This window comes from Enhydra lutris, unplaced genomic scaffold (genome assembly GCF_002288905.1).
Source record: "Enhydra lutris kenyoni isolate GAN:26980312 unplaced genomic scaffold, ASM228890v2 scaffoldscaffold14, whole genome shotgun sequence".
In the NCBI taxonomy this organism is placed as follows: Eukaryota; Metazoa; Chordata; class Mammalia; order Carnivora; family Mustelidae; genus Enhydra; species Enhydra lutris.
This window is the reverse complement of record NW_019154098.1, coordinates 49,751,176-49,761,885: the sequence shown is the minus strand read 5'-3', so window position 1 is coordinate 49,761,885 and position 10,710 is coordinate 49,751,176. Positions and strand designations below refer to the sequence as shown.

The 10,710-nt window shown below is 36.0% G+C and overlaps 1 pseudogene; it reads right to left on the bottom strand.

Moving 5' to 3' along the window:
- Positions 1-250: 250 nt before the first annotated feature.
- LOC111146506 overlaps positions 251-10,710 on the bottom strand; it is a 10,752-nt pseudogene continuing 292 nt past the window's right edge.

Below are 10,710 nucleotides of genomic sequence, written 5' to 3'. Positions count from 1 at the left end.
ACAAAGTCACCACAAATTCAGTAGTAAAAGGTCGGGGTGTAGAAAAAAGAAAATGGAAGAGGGAAAAATACCAACGTATCAACCAATGCAAACCAAAACAGAGCTTTAGTTATACAACGATTTCTGTGTGGTTTTTAAAGCTAGGTATTATCATGGGCACCTCTTTATACACTATTTCTTTGAAGAAAGAAAGTTACCATGGGTATTTTCATCATTAATGTTCTATCATGTGCTTAATCTTTTTTTTTATTTAACTTGGCATGTTTAAAAGGCTATTTTCTTTAACAGTTTCTACTTCTGACATCTGTTCTTCAGACACATCAGGGGTTCAAATATTAAACTGCAATTGTAAATAGCATGTCATCTTCTCAAACCAAATCAGCCTCAATTTAAAATATATATATATATTATATATATAATATATAAAATATATATATATTATATATAATATATAAAAAATATATATATATTATATATATAATATATAAAATATATAAAACAGAAGTTTTACATACCTTTAATATATTTTAAATTGAGGCTGAGAACAAAGAGACACATATAAACATAATGTATATGTGGAGACTTCACCAAAGGGATCAAAGCAAAACATAGGCTGATGGTGATTGTTATCAATGGTAATGGAAAGGACACTTGAAAAAAAGGCAAAATTCAAACAATAAGATATGAAAACCCATATAATATATCTGCATACTTATACAAACAAAAATAAGATAAAAACTAGTGATAGAAAATGGGTTAAATTATCTGAGTGTAGATAAATCTGGCTTAGTAGAATGTTGAAGACTTTCATTTTCAGGGTATTATTGGTTGAAGGATTGAACATCTAAGTGTTTTGACTGTTCATGAGTAGAAATAGTCATGATCATTTGGTCGTAAGAGAACCATCTTCTGATCTAGATGGAATGAATTCCTTAAGATGGAGTTCCTAGGGCTCCAAGAAAGTTATAATTTTCCTGGGGAAATATCTAGGCTGTAGGAAATTCATGTCAAAAACACAGAACATCCTCAAACCCTCTGTTATTCAGGCAGATAGTGACAGGTAAATATTAAAACTTTATAGGCTCAGTCTATGTAAAAAATTAAAAAACAAAAAACTTTGGCCGAGGCAATTCTCCCTATTTTGGGCGGATTTTTGCTTTTGTTTTTGTTTTAGCCAAAAAACTTGAAGCCCTGTTCTTACCTGCTCTGCCCTAGGATTGATAAGTGTCCTGCACCAAACACTACGCAACCTAGGGAGAAATTTCAATAGGCAGTCACTTTTGATACATCTTTAATAAATAGATTTGAGTCTATACCCCCAAATATAGCTATATTCATATTTATGAAACCCTTTGATTAGAAGGTCATTCCCTTGGGAACTTATTAAGAATTTCCTCTTGGGGCACCTGGCTGGCTCAGTCAGTAGAGCATGAGACCCTTGGTCTTGGGGTTGTAAGTTCAAGCTCCATGTTGGGTGTAGAGCTTATATTAAAAAGAATAATAATAATAATCCCCTCTTAATTTGTAAAACACCTCTGAGAAAGATAATTTGTCATCTCACAGCTCAATATCAATGATCAAATAACTGAAGGGAAAGAAAAGAGCATTCATATGGGATTCGTGACAAACATTAACTACTTTTACTTATGGTTGCCCTTGCCATTCTTTTTGATGCAAATGTGTATCAAATAATTATATAAATCATAATAACTATCAATGTGAGACTCTGGATTGTTTGCACGTTTTAGCTTGTTTAATACATTCCACATTTCTAGGAGGTAAGCATTATTTATTACCATTTTTAGATCTGAAGAAACTGAGGATCAGAGGAAAAATAACAAGATGATTCCTCCTTCTCCATGTATTTTCTGAACACTTTCTGGAGGTCACCACATGGCAATAATCATGTTATGATTTTTGGTTCACCTGACTGTCCAAATAGATTATACCCTGCCTAAAGCCAGGAGCCACATCTTATTCCTTTCTGCAACCAGAATACCTAATAAGATACTTAAAATGTAGTTGCTTCTCAATAACTGATACTGTTAGGGGATGGCTGGATGGAAGAAGTAGAAGTGAGGACTAGACAGGAAAGATGGTTTTAAGTCAACCAACGTTGATGGTTGCTTTTTTTTCCCTATTTTTTTTTTTTAGATTTTATTTACTTATTTGAGAGAGAGAGAGAAAAAGAGCAAGCAGGGGAAGAGGCAGAGGGGGAGGGAGAGAAAGAGAATCCAACCAGACACCCAGCTGAGTGCAGAGCCTGATGCAGTGCTTCATCTCATATGACCAGAGCTGTAACCTAGAGTCAGACACTTAACCGACTGAGTCACCCAGGTGCCCCTCCCCTGTGTTCTTTCTTCAATTTCTTATATTATGTATTTCTTATGTTTGTTTGTAGGGGCTAAAAGGCAAACACTCTAAAGAAACTGCCTAGATTTCAGTCTTGGCTCTACTTCATGCTAGGTGCAATTGAGCAAGTAACAACTTTTCTAAACCAGTTTCCTCGTCTATAAAATGGGGATAAGAGTAGTATCCACCTTTTGTGTTACAGAGAGCAGTAAATGTGATAATGCAAGGAAAGCTTTTAACATGATGGCTAGTCCACCAGGACTATTCTGATCATCAGAGGATCAAGGTCACCTTCCTTCAATAATATCCTGATGTTGCCAAGTTTTTGCTTATTTCCTTTTCTGTAATTAAAGGGCTCTCCTGTAAAGAAAACAAAAAAATTAAAATAAAAACAAACAAAACAAAACAAAAAAAACAAATCTCCTCATGCAGACTGAAAGTAAATTTAAAGTAAGTAAAGTAGAAAGGATGGAATTTGTTGATGACCAAATTGAGTTGATGTTTCAGGACAGGAAATGCTATCACTTGTGACCACATAGCAGTACTTGCCTCTTGTACTTCCCACCTGTAGGAACTCCTGGGACTGTGGGATCATGACCTGAGCCAAGGCAAACGCTCAACCAACTGAACCACCCCAGCCCCCACTCTCATTATTTTCTTAATTTAAATTCCTAATACAATAAAAGATGGATATTTGAATCCAAGAAAATTATTTCAGAATCTAACCATGGTCTAAGGATTATATGCCTAGAAGAGTAAGCATTAAAAACAGAATCATGGGCACCTGGGTGGCTCAGTGGGTTAAAGCCTCTGCCTTCGGCACAGGTCATGATCCCAGGATCCTGGGATCGAGTCCAGCATCAGGCTCTCTGCTCAGCCGGGAGCCTGCTTCCTCCTCTCTCTCTTCCTGCCTCTCTGCCTACTTGTCATCTCTGTCTGTCAAAAAAATAAATAAAATCTTAAAAAAAAAAAAAAAACTAATCACAAGCATTATGGTCAAAATACTTCATGGGTCTTCTACACGTATGGAACAATTGCACCACCCAAAAAATTGCTGCAACTGTTAGGACACACCAGACGAGATAATCATAGTTTTTAACAACCAATATGACCAGAGAACTGGCAGTCATAACAGATGCCAGATTCAATGAATCATAACATCAGGATCAGCTGATTAGCAGTCCTGACCACACCCATAATTAATTTTGTTCATTTATTCTTTACATAATCAAAGTAGTTAATAAATCACTACTTGCTCTGATGCAATTTAGCATTTGGTTTGATCCACAAATGCTCAGAATCTTGGTCATTTCTAGTTTATGGTTCCCTAAGCGCACTAGACCTTGTGAATCAACACTGATACCACGGATATGGCAGCTTCTTGCTCGGCCAGTAACACAAGAATGGAGGCAAAGTGTGTTAGGACTCTTATATTAAACCTCTCTTAGATTTACCTCCAGTGCCTCAAAGATTTACCAAAACAGTAATAGCTACTCAAAAGAGATTAGTCCTAATGGTACTGGATGCTAGTTTATCTCAGAAGTTTATTTCATATTTCCATTATGTCCAGGGCCCCTTTGCCACCATAAATTTTAGAGTCATTTATAAGAAACAACATTATATTACATATTAATACTATTAATTATAGCCATCAATTTATCATTAATATCTACTCTTTTAACTGCTAATAGCCCACATTTCCAGTTTATCATTCTTTATGTCATGTAGAACATTTAGAAAATCAACATGGTAAAAGTTTTAATAGACCAAGCACTGGTTACAGAGTATCACTCTGGTGAGGAAAGATCATGAAAGGAATACAAATATTTTGAACCTAGTCTGCATCATATGTCAACATTATATATATGTATTTTTTCCGTATCACCAGAAATACGGTTTTCCATATTATCATGCTTAACTATAAAACTCTTTCCTAAGCCAAATCATACTCTTTGGCCCCTTAGTTATTTTTTGAAAATTACAAGTTGATTCTGTATATGAAATAATGAAGAACAAACAGCAGTCTGACTGGTGAAGGGATACTGATGACCCAAATGGTCTTTACTATTATTTATTGCTTCAGTCACTTGTATACAAACCTGAAGAGAGAATATCTCTGGGTGTCAGAATAGTCAGGTAGGAAATACTAACTAGTAGATAAATGATAGTCACCAGAAGTAATGCAGTTAATATGCATCTTGGAATTGTCTCTCTGGGTTCTTCAGCTCCCCCATAACACATAAAAGAGCAATGAGTAAAATTATTTCTTGAGTTTATCTTTAAAACTGCTTTATGCATTAATTATTGGGCTGGATTCCTCCAATGCACCCAGGCCACCACCACACTTACTAAAACACATACACACAAACATATTAGTGAACTACTACACAGCTATTGCCTTTCTAAGTTTGGTGATAAGTGCAGAAAAGGGGGGAAATTTTCTTCATTTTCCTTAGAGATGGTAACATTTCTGAAGAAAGTCACAAGAATGAAAATCAAAACTGATCCCATAGAACCCTGTATGGTTTGGGGCCTACCTGTGTCTTCAGCCTCAGCTGTTTGGTAGAAAGCATTTAGTCTGGGAAGTAGAATATGATAGTGAGCAAAAACAAACAGGAAGCTTAACCTCAAGAAGACAGATGCATGGATTAAATGATCATATAAATAAAAACGATAATAGTGACTGTGGTAAATATCCCTATGGTAAACATGTGGTAAATATTAAAAGAGATAAAGGTCTTTGAGAAAATATTACATAATAATTTGATGATCTATCTGTGTCATAGGCCCATGGGCTTTTCTTCAGTTTCTCAAAAGTGTCATGGCCCCTGTACCCATGTGGAATGCTCTTTGCTTTCCTAGTTGCTGAGCTGACACTTACTGTTCCTTCAGATCTCGACACCATCGTACCTTCTCCTGGGAACATAGGAGAGGAAGCTCCCCTTGGCTAGCAAAAACCATCATAGCATACATTTTCATAGCATATATGAAAAGAGTAAAAGAATCAGTCATAAATTCTCTTCTCCTGTAGGCTCTTTGCCTTTCCTTAATGTCACTATTAAGTGCAAAAAAGAAAAGAGGTCATGATTTAGCATCATAGGTAACGGATTTTCTAAGATAGTTTTATTCTCAAATATTGTCCCATTTGTCACTCCGTTTTCCCCAATTTTGCCATTCTGTAAAAGTTATCCCTGACATAAAGAATTGAACATTATAATCATGTGTATATAATGTGACCCTGTGCCCTGGCTACTGGTAATAGAAATGTGTAGACCTCTGTCTCACTGAAAGCCAATCACTGCCAGTATACAAGAAGATTCCTCTTAAGAATTTGAACCAAATGTCAACAACACCAAGAGAGAGGAAAAAAGCAACATAACATAGCAAAAAAGAAAGGTGGCTGATAAATCTAGTTTTTAAGTCATAGAGCTTCCCTAACTCCTGTTGCTCCTGAAGATTAGTTGCTCAGGTGTTCCTTGAAATACAACATTATTCTTCCAGCAAGTTCTTTTATGGTTTAAGCCAATGTGTGTGGGTTTCTGTTACTTAAAGACTAATCCCCCTGACTAATAAATATCTGTGCTTTGACATATGTCAAATCTGTTTTATCTGAATCTGCCCACGGGTAGAATGCACTACCCATGGTGTACACTAATATGAGCTGATTGAGCACTTAAAGAGTAAGAAATTTCAGTGTTCTCAGCTAAATGATGTCTGAAGCATTTACTAGTGGGCTTCTGGACAATTTATTGACTATTAAGGTTTCAATTTCTTTACCTGTATATGGGGAGAACAGAAAATATGACAATAAAATTCCAATCAAATGTCTAGCACTTAATAAGTTATTAATGACTATGGTTATTAGTCAAAGGTTTTGAACAAGGAAAAAGCAACTTTTAGGATTAACTACATTTTCCTCTGGGCTTTTTACTCTTTCTTATTATGTATTAGATTTACAGAGAGTAAGGAATGTAATATAACATAACATAACATAATTCAAGTTTATAATAGCCAGACAGTGAATATCCTTGGTCTTAAACTTAGAAGATAGGTGTTCCTACAAGATGCTAAGTCAGCTGCCTACATATCACCATTTTACAGTTAAAAGTGTTACTTGGAACTTCACTGTACTTAAAGCTTATTAAGTAAATTAACAATCCTGAAATACTGAAGTCCCTCCTGCTTTTGTTTACTGCCAGCCACTTGTAAAGAGTTCTACAATAGTTTAAAGGTTAGTAAATTTTGTGAATCTATTTTCAGCAGAGAAGAATTATCTAGCAGTGAAACATCTCTGGCAATGGAACAAGATGAATAAAACAGAAGCCAGAGACATCTCTTCTAGCCTTATAAGAGAGAGTGACGAAGTGAGAGAGAGAGAGAGAGAGAGAGGGAAAGTCAAGCTAATTACGCTAGCCTCTCAAATTGCAGTGGTACATTTAATCACAAACTGCTTAGAAAAGTAATCTCATCTCACAGCATTCTTATCACAGTATTTCACTGTTTAACTCAATGCAGACTTTCTTCTCCTGTCCCGAGTTCACCAGTGACTTCTTACTTAATGAAACGTCTTCTACTCAGTCCTCACAATCCTCAACTTCTCAAGCCCTTCACCAGGTTGATCATACCCTCTTTTTTGGAACATAGAGTGATTTTCTTTCATAATTCTCTCAACCTCCTCTGGTTTCTTCATTGCATCTGCTTTCTCCACCTACCCCCTTAAAGTTGCCTTCTCCAGTCTCCAACCCTATGCCACTTTATTCTACTTCTTTCTATATACTTGCCTTAATAATCCTATCTACAAACCAACTCATCAGATGGAGACCATTTTGCAACCACCCAAGGTTACACGCTGTGTCCTGCAGTATTTCTGGTCTCCACGGGCTTCACTCCTAGTATTTTACTGCTGGAATTTTTTTGTTTAAGATTGTCTTTATTTATTCAACAAAGAGAGAGAGCACATGGAGGGGGAGCATCAGGCAGAGGGAGAAGCTGTCTCCCTGCCAGCTGAGCAGGGAGCCCGATGCCAAAGCTAGAGTCCAGGACCCTGGAATCTTGACCTGAGCAGAAGACAGATGCTTAACCAACTGAGCCACCCAGGCTCCTGCTGCTGGAATTTTTTGAGCTTAATGAAAGTTGCCACCTTTTGATAACACAACAAAGGTGTTCTTACCATCTACTGAATTCTCACTGTAATCACATTGTTCTCTTATTACTACTTACTAAATTCTCTCATGCCATTGTTTATAAGCACAGAATTATACTGATTTTAAATCATAATGACCGTTTTTTACATGAAGGAGGAAAAAAAAAAGTAAGTCCAGAGAGGTGACGAAACTTGCCACGCTCATTAAGTGGCAGAGGTCAGACCAAAATTTAGATATTGCCTTTTCCATTAGACTACTAGCCTCTTTAGGGTAAAGAATATATCTTACTCAAGGAACTACTACAGGGTTTCAAAAATACCCAGTGTTTAAAAAATATTTGCTGACCAAATTATTTAATACATAAGGGACACATCAGTGACTCAGGGGGTCTTATGATTAAAAGAAATATGTGCTTAAGACTAGAACCTACTTCATGTTGAAATGTCAAGGACAAGAACTGGTAAAAAGGTTGAAGTTGAAAAAAATGAAATAAATAGGGAATTTCCCTGAGGAGGTGAGAGGAAAAGAAGAGGGTTCAAAGGAAGAGACTGATCTCAAAAATGAAGAGAGAAATCTTTTGTCTTGACATTGAAGGGAAGAGTGTTAAATCCAGCCTCTGAGCAATTATATTTATGATTCTCTTCTCTTTAAAAGTACTTCAGAGCATAAGTGTGTCACACCCACTCACAACACAAACAAAGTCTGGCATTGGATCACTCCTGAGGAACATGTTCACAACCCCAGTATTCATCCATTAACAGAAAGGAAACTAGATTAACATGGAGATCCCATAAATGTGGGCCCAGAAAAGAAAGCTGAAAAAAAGAAGTCGTTCAATAAAACAAGCATTTTTGAATGAATGGGGGAAAACATTAAGATTGGGTGATAAGTGCAAGACTGCCATATTCTGACTCAATTTAGAAAGTAAGAAAGAAAAATAAACACTGAATCATCATGTATTTAAAATAAAATTCAAAATATATTTTAAAAAGATGTACATTTCACATTGCATGCAGTAAGTCATGACTTGAGATTTTCTTTCTCAATGAATTGGTAATTACCTGCTATAAATGTAAAATATCCTCTGCCTGAAAATGCAAAATATCTTTGGAAAACAGCATCTATAAACTGGAAGGCTTCTGGAAACGCAGTATCAAAAGAGTTCTGAAAGCTTTCTACATTCTCTTCCTTCCTTTCATCAGCAGTATCACTCTGCGTAAGGAAATAAGACCGAGTAGGGCCATTTTCAGCACTAGGCTGTCTGTCTGAAGCCAAATCACCTCTTTCACACTTCGACAATTCAGAATTCCCACAGTCCACAATATGGCTAGTGCCAGACGTTTCTTTGGTAGCTTTAGAGCAGAGCAGCTAGGATAAAAAGGCTCAGTGCTATAGTCAGTGAGGAGTAGGGCTGGACCTAACCCTGGCCCCAGAAACAAAGCTGTCCAGAGATTCAGGAGAGAGATCAAGTTGTCAGAACATCTTTTGAGAAAATACTGAGCTCCTCTGCATGGGAAGGTTATACCCATCCCTGCTGAGCAGAAAGTGGTCATCATGGAAAACAGGGCACAGGCAGCCTATATACACAAAGAAAACCCCACATTTATGCAAGAGTACTTCAGTGCCCCTTTGCTGGGGGTCACAAAAACTCCTGTACCAATGATATTAATGAAAAAAAAACTTGTGCTCCCGCAATATCCAATCATTCTCTAGAGTTGTATCTTCTTCCCTTTATCCACTGTAATTAAAATATTTTAAAAATATATAAATCATAATTTCTAAATTTTTCTGCCTATATTGCTGAAAAGGATGTTCATAGATTCTCTGAAATAAAAGTGTTGTCCTTTTTGCACCATATTATTAAATACAGCCTATTTTCAATCGTTAACAAAATATATGTGATGCATCCAAATAAAATAGTGTAAAGTTGATTGGAAGGATTCAGTTTAACTTGTTTCTAATTATTATCAAAATTAATACATTCAGATGGAAAAAAGGAATTTCAAAAAACAGGGTATTACAACAAAACAGGAGTTTCTTACTCTATTTCACTCTTTCCCAAAAACATTCTAGTTATTTTCTCTGGGGACAAACCATTTACATATGGTATTAGTTCTTCTTGGTAGTTGCCTCCATAACTCTGAATAATATGAAAAGTCTTTTTTTTAATTCACAAATATCTCAACTTTGGAGAGAGTCTATTAACTTCCTCCCATAAACACTGACGAATCAACTCACTTACTTTCCTCTTACTTAAACTACTTCTTCCTTCCATTTTTTATCGTCAAGCTCTTAAGAAACAAAGTATTCACCCTTCATCAGGCTCGTGGAAACCAATTAAAAAGGTGGGAGAGTGAAATTCCTTGCAACATAAGACTGTCCCTTAACCCGCCATCATTCTGATAGCCTGGATCACATGCAGAAAGATGTGAACCTGAAGTACAGGAGAAAGCCTGACCCCACAGACAGGGGGAAGGAAGTTTCTGAACATCTGAGCAAGGCCTCAGCCTTAGTAGCTCTTATATACATTGATTTTATAATGCAAAGCTTTGCTTTGAGGATCTCCAAAACCTTATAAGCTTGGGACACACCACCAGTCGCAGAAGTAAATTATTTTCAAGTTATCCTTTAAGAATGAATGAAAACCAAAATTGCTTCTGTTTTCATTCTGGTTATGGCTATTTCCTGGTAGACTGCATCCAAGAAAATCCACTGAAAATATTGTATAGATCTCCATAAACATGATCATGTCCTCTCCCAAATGAAACCATGCCTCTCATCCCATCCCAGGAAGCAAAAACCTGGGAGTGAGGGAAGGAGACCAGAAAGCTCACCTTAAGAAGATAGAAACAAAGTATGAGAAGTAAACCAGACACAGAGAGACAAGTACTATATGATCTCACTTCTATGAGAAATCTAAAATAGTCAGATTTATAAAATTAAGGACTGGAATGGTGGTTATGAGGGACTGAGAGGAAAATGAGGTGTCATTACTCAACAGTCATAACATTTAAGCTAAATAAAATGAATAAACTCTAGAGATCTGCTGTACCAAAGCATACCTATGTTTATAATAACGTACGCTGAAAAATTTTTTAAGGGAATAGAGCTCATGTTAATTGTTTTTATCATAATAAAATGTTTTTTAAAAGAGTAAAATATAATTTAACTCATAAAAAAAAAAAAAAAAAAAAAAAAAAAAAAAAAAAAAAAA